Genomic DNA, 17,229 nt, shown 5'->3' with positions numbered 1-17,229 from the left:
TTGATACTTGTGAATACTTTCAGTTCAGTTCAGTTCAGTTGCTCAGTCGTGTCCGACTCTTTGCAACCCCATGAATTGCAGCACGCCAGGCCTCCCTGTCCATCACCATCTCCCAGAGTTCACTCAAACTCATGTCCATCAAGTCAGTGATGCCATCCAGCCATCTCATCCTCTGTCGTCCCCTTCTCCTCCTGCCCCTAATCCCTCCCAGCATCAGACTCTTTTCCAATGAATACTTTGGGAACCTACAAATTATCCTAAGATATCCTTATATAAGATTACACTTGACAGAAAGCCACAGTTACATGATGGGTATTGTTGCCATTTGAATAATAAACATTTAATATAGAATGGTATATCTTGGGTGAAGGGGTTAATGGCTTAATATTTTGAAACTATTTTTCTACCTGCAAAAATCCATAATTTGTGCATTATTTCTTCAGTGAAAAGGTAAAATCTATATATATTTTTAAATTAATCAATATCCCATCATCCAGGCATAGAGATTCATCTAAGTAACAAGTGTTTATTGAGTATATGTTATGTGCTAAAAACGGGAGGCATAGCAATAAACAAGACAGATAACATGCAGTTATTTTGTGGGTTGCTGCTGCTGCTGCTAAGTTGCTTCTGTCGTGTCCAACTCTGTGCAACCCCAAAGATGGCAGCCCACCAGGCTCCCCCATCCCTGGGATTCTCCAGGCAAGAACACTGGAGTGGGTTGCCATTTCCTTCTCCAATGCATGAAAGTGAAAAGTGAAAGTGAAGTTGCTCAGTCTAGAAAGGTTTAAAAAGTCAATAACATTTCAAATGATAATAAGCATATTAGGCTACTGTTTCTGCCCCACTGTATTCGATTTCACAGAAAAAGTTTTATTTTCATGAATGTTTTTGGCATCTTGCCTTAATTGTCACTATTCCATGTGAAGGTGGAAAGTATCACAGTCTCTTATTCTTTTCTACTTTGAGAATTAACCTACTTCCTGAAGTATGTGCCTTATGTTGTCTTCTAGGTAGGCTCAATTTTACATGAGATATTTCAATATTCACTTGTGATGGGTGAATGTTTTGCCTGTAATTTTCTTCCCCTTCAAAAGGATATGTTAAAGTCCTTACCTCAGTACCTCAGAATGTAACATTATTTGGAAATGGGATTTTTGTAGAGAAAATCAAGTTAAAATGCAGTCATTATGGTGGGCTCCACTACCATGTGACTGGTGTCATTAATAAAAGGAGACATGTGGGTACTGAGACAGACACACATATAGGAAAGGCAAAGTACAGACCCAGGGTAAATACCAAGTGAAGCTGGAAGGTTGGAGGGCTACATTTGCAAGGCAAGAACCCCTGGTGCTGCAAGAGCTAGGACAGAGGCAGGGGACTGATCATTCCCGAGAGCTTTCAGAGAGCCTGCAGTTCTGCCAACACATTGCTCTCAAGACTTCTGGCCTCTTGAACTGTGGAACAATAAACTTCTGTTTTAAACCACTCAGTTTGTGGGACTTCGTTATGGTAGCCCTAGGAAACTAATCTAGTGAGTAAACTGTCCACATTATGAAATTCAGCAAAAAAAAAAAAAAAAAAAAGAGCGATTCAGAAAAATAAAAAAAGAAATACACTTACTTTCAAATATAAGGTGAGATTTCCAGTATACTAGAAGGGAAAGAAAAGTATCACAAATAGCACATGATGGTCTTTAATCAAGTGGGAGAAATGCCTCATCAGTGGGTTGTGGCTTTCTCTTACACATGTTTGGCTAAAACTGGAAAGCTAGCAGGACTGAAAAACCACAGAGTGGCCTTAAAAATGATTTATTTATTTTACTGGTTAGGCCTGAATTTCAGAGTCATCAAGAGACTCCTATAACTAAGACTGAACAAACAGAGTAACATATGAGGAGGATAAATTCCAGGTTTGTTTGTTTGTTTTTTAACTTTAATGGAGAAGATTTAAAGGATGTTGTTTAGACTTTATGTCCTTTGGGACTTTATTTCCCTAGGAAATTCATAGTAAAAAAGGAGTTTTTATTCAAATTTGGGGAAATTATATATTAAGTTTTATGATCGAATTGCCTTTATGATTTTATTTGTGATTCACAGTTATACTGCTGAGATAAGTGATGCCAATTGAAGACTAAATATCATACAATGTTCACACTTAAAATAATGATGGTAAATAATGCCCTTCGTATATTTTCTTTAAAAATATATTTTACTAAATTTTTAATAAGTTATTTTTACTAAATATTGAGACTATTTTTCCCTATCTTTTTTGCCATTATTTTTGTTCACTATACTGATTATTCTTATTTTACATTTGAAAACATTTGGTATTTAAATACAAAAGCATTTTTATTTGAGTGTGATGAGAAAAAGAATGAGCAAGCTGGGAACTTAAAAGTAAATATTCTGGTACTTCTCAAATTGTTTTCCTCAAACAGTAGACTGTTGTGAGGTGATGGTCTTCAATGATCTGATTTAATAATGCAAATTTCCAAATTTAATGACAAACTTTATGTGATGTAAGCTAAGGCTATTAGTCTATCCAGTATTATGAAGTTTTGTGATTGACAACACTGATGAAAGGAAAGGAAAGATAGCACAGTCATGTCTGACTCTTTGTGATCTCATGGCCTGTAACCTGCCACGTCTTCTGTTCATGGAATTCTCCAGGCAAGAGTACTGGAGTGGGTTGCTATTCCCTTCTCAAGGGGATCTTCCCAACACAAGCATCGAACCTGGGTCTCCTGCATTGCAGGCAGATTCTTTACCAACTGAGCTACTATGGAAGCCCCAAATAACACTGAAATATCCACTAGATCAAAATATCCAATGCAAAGTAAATCATTTTGTTAGTATGACTCATCCTCTTTTCACTGTTGATTCCTCTTCCTCAGTAAGATACCTTTCAATGAAAGACAAAAAAGATGAGGAAAATGCTAGAAAGGCAAAATAAGTTTTTAGGTTTTATGTAGTGGTAAAAAGATACTATATTACAAATAGTTTAGTGATTTTGAACTATGAAAGCAACAATAATGTACACATCTAATTTAAAAGCATTTCCTTTTCTTGAATACTTACTAGTATATCCAGTCCTATGCCAGAAACATTGCATAGATTGTTATATTTATGAAAGAAAATGAAGTCGCTCAGTCCTGTCCAACTCTTTGCAACCCCATGGACTGTAGCCCACTAGGCTCCTCCATCCATGGAATTTTCTAGGCAAGAGAACTGAAGTGGGTTGCCATTTCCTTCTCCAGGGGATCTTCCAGACCCAGGGATCAAATCTGGGTCTCCCACATTGCAGGCAAATGCTTTACTGTCTGAGCCACCAGGGAATCCTTATATTTCTTGAATACTTTCTAGTATATCCAAACCTATGCCAGAAACATTGCATAGATTGTTACATTTAATTAAAAAGAAATCCACATTAGTATTTCTTTCTTAACATTTTCCTTCTCTGAAATGCAGAAGGAAATGTTACCAAAGGATGATTATATATATCTATAATAGATGATTTTAAAGCTAAAATTTGAACCCCTTTCATTGTTTCTAAAGCTTATATTCTTATCATATAGTTATCCTTACTCTTTATTATGTAAAATCTCAATGATTTTAATAACTGATTATGCCAATTTGGTGTGTTACACAAGCTTTATTTCTCTCTGCTACTAACTATTCAGTTCACAGCTCATTAGTACTGTAACTTAAAATGTAGAAAGGGAACTACAGTGCTATGCAATGGATGAATTTTGCGTTTGTGGAAGATTTAGTATGAATGAACATGAAAACTAATTGCTAACCTAAGACCTCTTTTTTTAACTAATGTTTTATTTGAATTTTTGAGTTATAGGTGCAGCTCAACTTTATATTCTATTTCTTTCTCTGATAACCATAGGGAATAACTGAATTATTGGGCTTAGACTTTTCCAACATTTATCAGTTATCTGGCTATCTATCAATCTCACAAACACCAAATAATAGACATTGTTTTTCTTTCAATATGCTAACTTGTAATGTGTCATATTTTACTCCTAAATATCAAAATATAATGTATTTCTTTAAATTCTTACAATTAATTTTTGGCATTTATGAATGAAATAAAGTGAAAGATTTTCATTTTAACACCAAACATGCAATTTTTTAAAAAATTTCAAGCTTCATATTTATTTTTATAAACCCAATACTCTGTAGCATGTAATACCTCTAATATCACTGTTCTAGTTTATAAAAATCCATATTACACTCTTCAGTTCAGTTCAGTTCAGTCGCTCAGTCACGTCCGACTCTTTGCGACCCCATGAATTGCAGCACGCCAGGCCTCCCTGTCCATCACCAACTCCCGTAGTTCATCAAACTCACATCCTTAGGCTTCATATAAATGCAATAATCACTTCATTTTTACTTTAGAGTTTAAGAGCTTTAAATTTATGATTCTCCCACAGCAAGAATGATCAAGGACTTTATTTTACTTTACTTTCTACGCATGGGGTAAATTAAGCATGCTCGTGTTGTGACAAATATGTTATTTTCAGTTACAGAGCTAGGCAAACATTTTAAAAAAGTAAGAAATTTTGACTATGCTTTGAGGACTATTGCTTCAAATTATTTCCAACCTCAATTTACTTCACGCTTTCTTGTTCCCTTATAAAAGAGCCTTATAATTACAAACATGCAGAGAAAATTTAAAATTCAGTTTTATATTGTTAGAACTATCATTACGATAATAGCATTTCTCAGAGTTGGACTGCATCTTAAGACAGCCATACTAAGATTTCAATAATAACCAAATTCCATTTGTTTCCTAAAATTACTTGACATATTTTTCACAATATTATTATTTCACAATATTATTGCTGTATTGAGCATGTTAATAACAATGTAGATATCTTCACAACATTGTATATAATTATAGATAATCCTATAGGGCAGCATAATACAATTTGGCACCTATTTACATAGTGTTATTAAATCAAATTTTGATTCAGTACATACATGTATATATTAGGTGGCCATTTAAACTTTTACTTGTATTTAATGTTCTAAAATAACTGCCTTTGAGATTTTGTCTGAACCGGTAAAAATTATCAATCTTGGTATGGAATGTTACCTTCAAATTCATCAGGAGAGAGGAGATAATGAAAGTTATGAAAGAGAGACATTTGAAGGAATAAGTCAACAAGGCTTGGGGAAGGAAGAGAAGAAAAAGGAAACTAGAAAAAGTGAGAGAGGAAGAAAAGAGACACTGGGAGAAATATTTTCAATCTATTGTGTTGATAAGAATATACTCATAAGGATTTTGCTAGGACTTTTAATAGTTTTACATGAAAGTAAATAATATGTCCCCCCAATAGTAGACATATTAGTATTAGATGGCTTGCAGCAATATTTGATAACATCAAATTAAGTTGAGAATAACAGATGGTAATTTGCAAACCTCAGGAACTTTCTAGGTGTTATCTAAAACTGGTACCCATATGCAAAGGGCAGCAAGAAGCCAAGGAAAGAGGCAAACCCCTACAGATTGGTTGAGGTCAGGTTTAATAAGCAGCAGAACTTACCTATGAGGATTGTTTTATGAGAGACCCCAAGAGGTATAGATTTCTGCACCTGCCTGGAAACCTTGAAAGTTTATATAGAGTTATAATTGGGTTCAGTCATGTATACTATCCAGATGATCTCAGCACCACATTTCTATCTCAGTGCTGTACCCTTGGAGCAACTTCTGGGAACTGGGAAGGCAAACAAAGCACATATTCCAAAAACAGATGAACAGGTGGGAAGCCTCCAACTGCCAGGGTCCAACTCAAGGTCAACCAATGGGTCATGTCTTCTCAATGACCTGCCCCCAAAATAGATTTTATTGGAATTAAGGCTTTATTTTACAAACAAAGACTTATTTACTATTGTGCTATTAGAACATTTTCAGCAAAAATAATTATCGTATCATTCTAGTTATATTTGAAAGTGAAAAAAATCAACATAATGGTAATCAGTGAATTGTATAGTACTTAGTAAATCTTGCAAGGTGAAAATATTGATTGATTAAGATCATAACTAGTATGTAGGAAAGTTCTTACACTCAAGTGAGCCTACGTTTATTATCTATGGACATACAAAAGTGTAGGTTAAGTAAGCTTGCATTTTTAAAGTTGTTTTATGTTTTGTTTGAAGTAGAATACAAATGAATTGCAGGAATAGAGAGGCAGAGGTAGAGAATGGACTTGTGGACAGAGTGGCAGAAGGCAAGGAGGGGGTGGATTGAGAGAGTAGCATTGACATATATACACTACCATGTATAAAATAGCTAATGAGAAGCTTCTGTATAGCACAGGAAGCTCAGCGAGGTGCTCTGTGAAGATACAGAGAGATGGAATGGGGGTGAGGGATGGGAGGAAGGCTTAAGAGGGAAGGGATATATGTGTGCTTATAGCTGATTCATGTTGTACAGCAGAAGCTAATACAACATTGTAAAGCAGTTTTTCTCCAATTAAAAACAAAGAGTACAAGTGAATCTTTTGTGTACTTATAGACTATTTTAACAAAAACTTAGCAGGTGCTGACTGTACAAAGACAAAACAGACCAAGGAATAACATGTAACATAATGGCTTAAATTATTCTGTGAAAGTGACATTAATATGTAGACCTTTATTTCCTGCTGGAGATTTTATTCTACAAATGTACCATTGCTTTGGAGATTAAGCTAATGTAAACTTTCCTTGTAAATACAATGATGACTTTCAAAAAGAAAATGCTTTTGTAATAACCTCACTATATAAGAGAAATCTGAATTATATAATTTTAATGATCATGCCAATCAAATTTAATTAATATCCATTACCTTGGTTATTAGGTGAAACTAATAAAATTATATTTAATGTAAACTAGCATTTTCCATAAGCAAAAAGCCTGGATAATATGAAAGATACTTATTATACTAGTTATGTTTCTAATCAACTTCCAACTGGGAATCCTTTTAGTGTAGATAATTTTCCTTGTAGTAACATCAGTTAACTCTCTCTGATAAATCTACCTAGAAGTGGTGAACCACTTTAAATCTCCAACTTCTTAAAGAGTTTGTGATATGGCCATTAATCATTATCAGCTAACATGTATTAAAATTTATCACTCTTCTAAAACTCTCGTGTCGATTTGGACCCAGGCCAGGGTGGGCCCTTTTCACATAAAATGGAATAAAACAGACATGCACATAGACTCATTTCAATTTGGCCTGTCTCACCACAATGACTTGAAAAATGTATTCAATAAATTGTGTTCACAGATTTATGACCACCGGATCTTTCCATTTTTGTCTAGAACTAAAAGCAGATATTTAACTGAACTAGATTCTTGTGTTGCTTTCAGTGCTCCATCTAAAGCAATATTTGAAGGATGCAATCACAGAAGAAAAAAAAAGTAAAATAGGAAAGAATACCAAGTATGTTTGATGTGCCCTTCATACACATTTTTTTCCCACAATGTCATGACTGCCAACTGCATTATCAATGGCTTCAGGAAATGTGACTAAAAGGTGAAGGGGATAAAAAATTCAGTTTAAAAGGGACAAAAATAACTCATCTCAAGTGTTTTTGATGCTTCTTTGTTATTTTATGGTCATATAATTGATAATGTCTCAATCTCTGTGATCTCTAGATCCAGCTTTTGCTTTTCTCTGTTTCTTTAGAAAAGAAAGAAATACTGTCTATTTTTCATGCATAAAGAGCTTTATAGCTTGTGTGTAAATATTTATTTCTCTTTACCCAATGTAAACTGTAGTTAAAGCTTTTCTTCTGATTCTTTGTACATTCTCAGATGCAGTGTTTGAGAGTCATAGTCTCACGTCACTGAAATTTTTTAGCTCCAGTATAATAGGTAGCAATTTTGTTTAATACCTAGAGAAATTATTTTTTATCCTTACTGAGATTTGTTTAATACATATACATACAAAGAAAATGTATAATCTTTCTCCCCTCTTTAATTCAAATGGTAGCACGTTCTATTCCTCGTTACATTTACATAAAATATAAATGTTGAAAAATTTTTCATATGGCTACATGTAGTGCTCTCCCCTTTGCTTTTCTGTGGTAGAAAACACATAACATAAATTTTTTCATCTTAAGTATTTTTAAGCATGCAACAGATCTCTAGAATTTTTTTTTTCAAGACAGAAACTCTGTATTCATTGAACAGCAACTCCCCTTTGCCCAGCCCATGGCAACCACAATTCTACTTTCTAAGAATAGATAACTATAGATACCTCTAATATGTGAAATCATGCAGTGTTTGTCTTTTTGTGATTGGCTTATTTCATTTAACCGTATATAGTCCAGTTTCATCCATGTTGTATCATATGACAAGATTCCTTTCTTTTTAAGGCTAAATAATATTGTACTGCATGTATGTATTAACACCACATTTTCTTTATCCATTCGTCAGTCAATGAACATTTAGTTTGCTTCCATATCTTGGCTATTCTGAGTAATGCTGAAATAAACGTGGGAGCACACATTTGTCTTTAAGATCCTGAATTCAGTTTCCTTGAATATATACCAGAAGTGAGATTGGTAGATAACACTGTAGTTTTAATTTTTTCAGAAACTTCCAGACCATTTTCCATGGTGGCTGCACCATCTTACATGCCCACCAACTGAAGCCAACAGTTCCAGTTTTTTCATATTGCTGCCAACACTTATATTTCCTATTTTTGTGATTCAGTTCAGTTCAGTTGCTCAGTCATGTCCGAGTCTTCACGACCCCATGAATCACAGCACACCAGGCCTCCCTGTTCATCACCAACTCCCGGAGTTCATCCAAACTCATGTTCATTGAGTCAGTGATGCCATCCAGCCATCTCAACTTCTGTCATCCCCTTCTCCTCCTGCCACCAATCCCTCCCAGCATCAGAGTCTTTTCCAATGAGTCAACCCTTTGCATGAGGTGGCCAAATTATTGGAGTTTCAGCTTCAGTATCAGTCCTTCCAATGAACACGCAGGACTAATCTCCTTTAGGATGGACTGGTTGGATCTCCTTGCAGTCCAAGGGACTTTCAAGAGTCTTCTGCAACACCACAGTTCAAAAGCATCAATTCTTCGGCGCTCAGCTTTCTTCACAGTCCAACTCTCACATCTATACATGACCACTGGAAAAACCATAGCCTTGACTAGACAGACCCTTGTTGGCAAAGTAATGTCTCTGCTTTTTAATATGCTATCTAGTTTGGTCATAACTTTCCTTCCAAGGAGTAAGTGTCTTTTAATTTCATGGCTGCAATCACCATCTTTAGTGATATTGGGGCCCAAAAAAATAAAGTCTGACACTGTTTCCACTATTTCCACATCTATTTGCCATGAAGTGATGGGACCAGATGCCATGATCTTCGTTTTCTGAATGCTGAGCTTTAAGCCAACTTTTTCACTCTACTCTTTCACTTTCATCAAGATAGTGTCAGGCTGCATCAGCACAGGAATGGCCGAGAGGAGCTACCTCACGCCTGAGGTCAGGGGTGGCAGCTGAGAGGAGCTACCACACACCTGCAAGAGGAGCAACCCCACATCCAAGGAGCAGCTGCTGCATGGGTGCAGAAGGTCCAAGAGGAGCTACTCCACGTTCAAGGTCAGGAGGGGTGGCCATGAGGAGATAGCCCTCGTCCAAGGTAAGGAGCAGTGGCTGTGCTTTGCTGGAGCAGCCATGAAGAGATACCCCACATCCCAGATAAGAGAAACCCAAGTAAGATGGTAGGTGTTGCGAGAGGGTATCACAGGGCAGACACACTGAAACCATAATCACAGAAAACTAGCCAATCTGATCACATGGACCACAGCCTTGTCTAAATCAAGAAACTAAGCCATGCCATGTGAGGCCACCCAAGATGGAAGGGTCATGGTGGAGAGGTGTGGTCCACTGGAGAAGGGAATGGCAAACCACTTCAGTATTCTTGCCTTGAGAACCCCATTAACAGTATGAAAAGGCAAAATGATAGGATACTGAAAGGGGAACTCCCCGGGTTGGTAGGAACCCAATATGCTACTGGAGATCAGTGGAGAAATAACTCCAGAAAGAATGAAGGAATGGAGCCAAAGCAAAAACAATACCCAGTTGTGGATGTGACTGGTGATAGAAGCAAGGTCCGATGCTGTAAAGAACAATATTGCATAGGAACCTGGAAAGTCAGGTCCATGAATCAAGGCAAATTCAGTTTAGTTTAGTTCAGTTCAGTCGCTCAGTCGTGTCTGACTCTTTGCAAGCCCATGAATTGCAACATGCCAGGCCTCCCTGTCCATCACCAACTCCCAGAGTTCACTCAGACTCAGGTCCATCAAGTCAGTGATGCCATCCGGCCGTCTCATCCTCTGTCGTCCCCTTCTCCTCCTGCCCCCAACCCCTCCCAGCATCAGAGTCTTTTCCAGTGAGTCAACTCTTTGCATGAGGTGGCCAAAGTACTGGAGTTTCAGCTTTAGCATCATTCCTTCCAAAGAAATCCCAGGGCTGATCTCCTTCAGAATGGACTGGTTGGATCTCCTTGCAGTCCAAGGGACTCTCAAGAGTCTTCTCCAACACCATAGTCCAAAAGCATCAATTCTTTGGTGCTCAGCTTTCTTCATAGTTCAACTCTCACATCCATACATGACCACTGGAAACACCATAGCCTTGACTAGATGGACCTTTGTTGGCAAAATAATGTCTTTGCTTTTGAATATGTTATCTACGTTGGTCATAACTTTCCTTCCAAAGAGTAAGGGTCTTTTAATTTCATGGCTGCAGTCACCATCTGCAGTGATTTGAAGACCAAAAAAATAAAGTCTGACACTGTTTCCACTGTTTCCCCATCTATTTCCCATGAAGGCAAATTGGAAGTGGTCAAACAGGAGATGACAAGAGTGAACATCGACATTCTAGGAATCAGCAAACTGAAATGGACTGGAATGGGTGAATTGAACTCAGATGACCATTATATCTACTACCGTGGTCAGGAATCCCTCAGAAGAAATGGAATAGCTATCGTGGTCAACAACAGAGTCCAAAATGCAGTACTTGGGTGCAATCTCAAAAACGACAGAATGATCTCTGTTTCCAAGGCAAACCATTCAATATCACGGTAATCCAAGCCTATGCCCCAACCAGTAACACTGAAGAAGCTGAAGTTGAACGGTTCTGTCTTTTTCATTATAGGGGACTGAAATGCAAAAGTAGGAAGTCAAGAAACACCGGGAGTAACAGGCAAATTTGGCCTTGGAGTATGGAATGAAGCAGGGCAAAGGCTAATAGAGTTTTGCCTAGAGAACACACTGATCATAGCAAACCCCCTCTTCCAACAACACAAGAGAAGACTCTACACATAGACATCACCAGATGGTCAACACCGAAATCAGATTGATTGTATTCTTTGGAGCCAAAGATGGAGAAGCTCTATACAGTCAGCAAAAACAAGACTGGGAGCTGACTGTGACTCAGATCATGAACTCCTTACTGCCAAATTCAGACTTAAATTGAAGAAAGTGGGGAAAACCACTAGACCATTCAGGTATGACCTAAATCAAATCCCTTATGATTATACAGGGGAAGTGAGAAATAGATTTAAGGTATTAGATCTGATAGACAGAGTGCCTGATGAACTATGGATGGAGATTCATGATATTGTACAGGAGACAGGGATCAAGACCATCCCCATGGAAAAGAAATTTTTGTGATAATGGCCATCAAACAGGTATGAGGTGACACCCCATTGTGGTTTTAATTTGCATTCCCCAGATACTTAGTTATGTTAAAGATCTTTCATGTGCTTTGGATATTCATTCTTTTCTGCATGTCTATTCAACTCCTTTGGCCATTCTACAGTGAACTTTATATTGTTGTTTATGTATTTATTATGCATTTATGTTGTTGTTTTTGAATTATAGAAATTTGTATATTCTGGATATTAAATTCTTATCAGATATATGGTTTGCAAATAATTTCTGCCATTCCGTCGATTGCCTTTGTTGATTCTTTTCTTTCCTTCACAGAAATTTTTAAGATTTATGCAGTCCCACTGGTGTATTATTGATTTTGTTGTTTGTGCTTTTGTTGTGATATCCTAGGAAGGTTTGCCAAATCCAGTGTCATAGAGCTTTTCCCCTATGTTTTTTTCTAGGGAACTTTTAGCTTCAAGTCTTAGTTTTAGGCCTTTAATGTATTTGTAACTTCTCATATATGATGTAACCTAGAGTTCACCTTCAGTCTATTGCATGTGAATATTCAGTTTTCCCAACACCATTTGTTCCAAACAATATCCTTTGCCCATTTTGGCAACCTTGTCAAAGGTCATTTACGAAGTGATGAAAGTGATGACATTTTTCTGTGCTTTCTGTTCGTTTTCATCTGTCTGTATATCTGTTTTTTTATACCAGTACCACAATATTTAAATTAATGTAGGTTTGTACTAGGTTTTGAAATCAGAAAGTGTAATGAACCTGTGTTTTCTTTCTCGATTGTTTTTTTTTTTTTTTTTTTAATTTGATATCCTTTGAGATTCTATATCAACTTTAGAATTGTATTTCTATTTCTGCGAAAAAAAAAAAAAATTTCCATTGAGACTTTGATAGGGATTCCCTTGAATCTGTAGATCACTTTAGGTAGCATGAATATTTTAACAATATTTTTTCTAATCCATGAACATTGGATGTCTTTCCATTTATTGGTGTCTTCTTTAATTTCTGTTAGCAATATTTTGTAATTTTCAGCCTACAAGTCGTTTGCCTTGTGATTTTTTTTTTTTTTTGGTTAAATTAGCATATGTTAAAAAGAGTCTTGGAATCTTGAGTGGAGAGTGATGGTTCAAAAAAGACCACAAAGGAAGGTGAAATAGGGGTTTAATATTCACAGGTCCTGAAGAAGTTATATAGCATGCCTTGAGGGGCATTATGAGGAGGTCCAGGCAAAGTATAGGCAGACGGTGAGCCACAGGACCTGGGAAACATTCCTTTATTAGGGTTTGCAGATAGAATGCTTTGTGGTTCCTGGGCTAAGCTTGGATTTGTCAGTTCAGAACAGAATAGAAACGTTCTGGTAAGCTTCCAGGGGCTATTATTTAAGGGATACACAAGGGAAAGAGATGGAAGAAAGAAGAGACTGTTTATTACAAGGGGCATTGAGGGAATCATATCAGGAACTTACATTTACCTGTGACTCAGTGAGATGTTATCTAAGGCATGTCCTTGACAGGGGAAAAATGACATATCAAGCCCCCTGCAGGCTACTTAGCTTCACAAAATGAACACAATATTATAGCGAAAATGAAGTTTGCTCAGTCTTGTCTGACTCTTTGCAACCCCATGGACTATACAGTCCATGGAATTCTCCAGGCCAGAATACTGGAGTGGGTAGCCTATCCTTTCTCCAGCATATCTTCCCCACTCAGGAATTGAACTGGGGTCTCCGGCATTGCAGGTGGATTCTTTACCAACTGAGCTAAAGAGAAGCTCTTATGGGGTAGTTTAAATTCTTAACATGCCTCTTCATTAAGTTTATCCCTAAGTGTTTTATTTATTTATTTTTTTTGATGCTGTTGCAAATGGGATTGTAGTCTTAACTTGCTTTTCAGATAGCCCATTGTTAATGTATAGATTTACAACTTCTTTTGTGTGTATATGTGTAGCCTGTTTCTATGTTGACTTTGTGGACTAGTCCTCCTAACTTTTTTTGTGTGTGGAATATTTAGAATTTTCTACGTTAGATTATATCAACTGTGAGCAGAGAAAATTTTACTTCTTCCTTTCCAGGCCACATGTCTTTGTATCTTTTTTCTTGCCCAATTTCTCTGGGTAGAACTTTCACTACTATGTTGAATAGAAATGTGAGAGAGGTCAGTCTTCCCTTTTTCCTAATCTTAGAAAGAAAGCTTCTCAATGATGAATGTCATGTGGACATACATGAAAAGCTGTGGAGTTTTCATATATGTTTTGACTATGTTGAGATAATTTCCTTTTACTCTAGTTTGTAGTGTCTTTTTTTATCATGAAAGTATATTGAATTTTGTCAAAGCACTTTCTGAATCAAATAATCTTGTGGGTTTTGTTTTTTATCCTGTTATTGTAGTACACCACATTGATTGATTTTTACATGTTGAATCATCTTTGCATTCCAGACATAAATCTCAATTGATCATGGTGTATAATCATTGTAATGTGTTGTTAGATTCAATTTGCTAATATTCTGTTGAGGAGTTTAGCATCAATATCCACAGGGAGTGGTCTATAATTTTCTTGCGGTGCTCTTATCTGCCTTTGGTATCAGGGTAATATGGACCTTGCAACCATTCCATCTTATTCAAGTTTTTGGAAAGGTGAGAAAGATTGAATGATTTTCCTGATTCTGTCAAACTGTTTATCTGTGCTACCTTATAGTTCTCTGATCTAACTTAGAACAATTATTTTAGGTTTTTGTCAGGAAATTTGTGAATCTTCATTTCTTTGGAGTCAGCTGCTAGAAGCTTATTATACTCCTTTAGTGGTGTCATGTTTCCTGTGTTCTTGTGATCCCTGTAACCTTCTGTGAGTATTTACACATTTGAGAAAGTAGTTGCCTCTTCCAGATTTATGGAATAGCTTCAGTAGAGACATTCACTTGCGGTGGAATACACTGGAGCTTCTGTGGCCTTGGGTCTAGTGGTGTAGAACACCAGTTGCAGGGATTGTGTGATGGCTCCCGATTTGTTGGAGCATGGTGCCTTAGCTCAGACAGCTGGCTCCATCACATTGACAACATTGCGATTCTTGATGGTGAGAGCCAAGTAGTGTCCATCATGGCTGCCAGGGTTATTGAGATCCTCAGCAGTGCCGCTAGTTGCAGTGGTGAGGACAGGTGGTGGTGGTGACTACAGCTAGTGGTTTGCCCTTGCTAGTGGAATGAATTTTATACAGGTATGCACATAGTTTTAAGGGCCAGGACCAGGGCCTGTTGTGGTACATAAGGCAGTTATGAGGGCTCAGGCTGTAATTATGTACTTATCCGGCTGTAGAAACTGGCTGCAGGTTCCCACGTAGTGATTGTTGCTTGTTACAGCAGAACTGGCAAAGTGCAGGTGTGTGACTGTGGTTGTGTAAAGCAATGCAGGAGTTGAGGCCATGTCTTGGTGCCCAAGCAACTATTAGAGCCTCAGCTTTTTGTGTGCACTCACATGCTGTAGGGGCTAACTGGGGACATATAGATGACAATAAGGCCAGCTGTGGAGAAATGGGCTGGTGTAATTCATAGATACTGCCACAGGGCCTGAGGCTGGCTTCAGGTGGGGTAGCCCCCATGAATCCTGGGGCCTGAGGTATTCACAGCAGCACTGAATGGGGCTGCTACAGTGGGAGTGGGTTAGGGGAGCAATCAGACAGCTGGAGTCTGTGGGGCTCTTCATGGCAAAATTTAGAGGGGGACTTTTGCTGGCCAGTGATTTCTCCAGTGGCAAATGCAGCTGGGGTCCTCTTGGAGTAGTATACTGAGGTCCATGACAAGATCCTTTGTGTTAAAACCTGTAGATGTTCTGCCATGTCCACAAAGGCTGTAGAGGTCCTCAGAAGTGAGTGCTACTTGGTCCTCTGCTGATCAGGCTGTTGGGAACCCTGGTCACTCCTTCCATGTGGCTGATGCTTACAGCCCCTCCCCTTCTTCTTTATTCTTAGTCATCACTATGCATCTTTGCTATCCCAATCTTTGGGTGGGGTGAAACTGAATTGGAGTCTTTATACAGTACTCTGAAAGAAGGGGGAGGCTGATCATTTAACTTACTGCTTTTCCCACTGAGAGGAACACTCTGGGGCTGAGGAATTGCATTTTGGTACAGAGTTGTGCTGGTCTGGGGGTGAGATGATGTATACAAAATGAAACTGTTCTTCCTACCCTGTTTGTGCAGTTATTCTCAAGTATTTTTGCTCAAACTGATGAAGCTTCATAAGTGAATTCCTGAACTCTCCTACAGTGATTTTCCACTTGTGGATAGACATATAATTGTTGTCCTCTGTGCAGGGAGATGGAAACTGGAGGTCTCCTACTCTATTATCTTGCTAATATAGTTCTCATGTAACAATTTATTTGAAATAGATAACTATAATTGCATTAAGAAAACTCTTCAACCCCTGGATTTTATATTATCATTGTCAAAAATTCTAGATTTTTATATTTTGCATTTGTTAACATAGTCTTATAGTAATTTTTATGCTTTTATTTTCAAGTCTATACCATATTTGAAAGGGATTTATGTATCATAATTAGAATATTATAGGATTCTGTACTTGTCTATTTATTTATCTTTAATAGAAAGCCTTATATTTTCATATGTCAATTTGCTGTCTAGCATCCTTTGACATGAAGTAGGCATGTCTTTAATGATTCTTATAAAGCCAGGAAAGTATACATTTCTCCTTCACTTTTAAGGATAGTTTTGCCAGGTACAGAATTCTTGTTTGGCAATATTTCTTTTCTTTCACCACTTTGAATATAATGCCGCATGCTGTTATGGTCTGAAAGGTTTCTGCTTAGAAAAAAGCACTAATAGTCCTGTGAGAACTCATTTATATCTGATAAGTTGCCCTTTTTTTTTTTCTGGCTAGTTTCAGAATGCTATCTTTGTCTTACATTTTTGATAGTTTGATTTTAACGTGTCTCAATATTGCCTTTGGGTTTATCGTTGTTGTTTGAATTTCTGGCTTTGAAGGTCCATCTTCTTCCTCACGTTGAGAATTTGTGGGCCACTATTTCTTCAGGAAAATTCCCTAAGCTTTTCTCATTATTCTCCTTCTGGACTCTAATAATGTGACTATTTGACTTCCTGATGGTATACCATAAGTCCCTTAGGCTTTCGTCACTTTTCTTCTTCTTTTTCTTTTTGTTTCTCTGACTGGATAACTTCAGATGACCCATCTTTAAACATCCTTATTGTGTGTTTTGATTTATCAAGTCTGCTATCAAACCCCTGTAGTAAATTTTTCAATTTATTGTATTCTTCAACTCTAAAATTTCTATTTTTCTCTTGGTATAATCTCTATCTATTGTTATTATTATAATTTTGTTCATATATCATTTTCCTGGTTTCGTTTATTTGCCTGTATTCTCTTGTAATACACTAAACCTCTTAATGTCTATTATTTCAAATTCTCCAAAAGGTAGATCACCTTTTATTTATGGTCAGTTTCTGGAGATTTATTTTCATTATTTAATTGGGCCATATTTTCTGTCTCTTCAGATACCTTGTTATTTTTTGCTAA

At 37.1% G+C, this 17,229-nt stretch overlaps 1 pseudogene; it reads right to left on the bottom strand.

Moving 5' to 3' along the window:
- The window catches only part of LOC139183493 (endogenous retrovirus group K member 6 Env polyprotein-like), a 44,639-nt pseudogene extending 35,008 nt beyond the window's left edge, over positions 1–9,631 (bottom strand).
- Between the last annotated feature and the right edge of the window lie 7,598 nt (positions 9,632–17,229).

This window comes from Bos indicus, chromosome 6 (assembly GCF_029378745.1).
Source record: "Bos indicus isolate NIAB-ARS_2022 breed Sahiwal x Tharparkar chromosome 6, NIAB-ARS_B.indTharparkar_mat_pri_1.0, whole genome shotgun sequence".
Taxonomy (NCBI): Eukaryota; Metazoa; Chordata; class Mammalia; order Artiodactyla; family Bovidae; genus Bos; species Bos indicus.
This window is presented reverse-complemented; position numbering and strand designations above follow the sequence as displayed.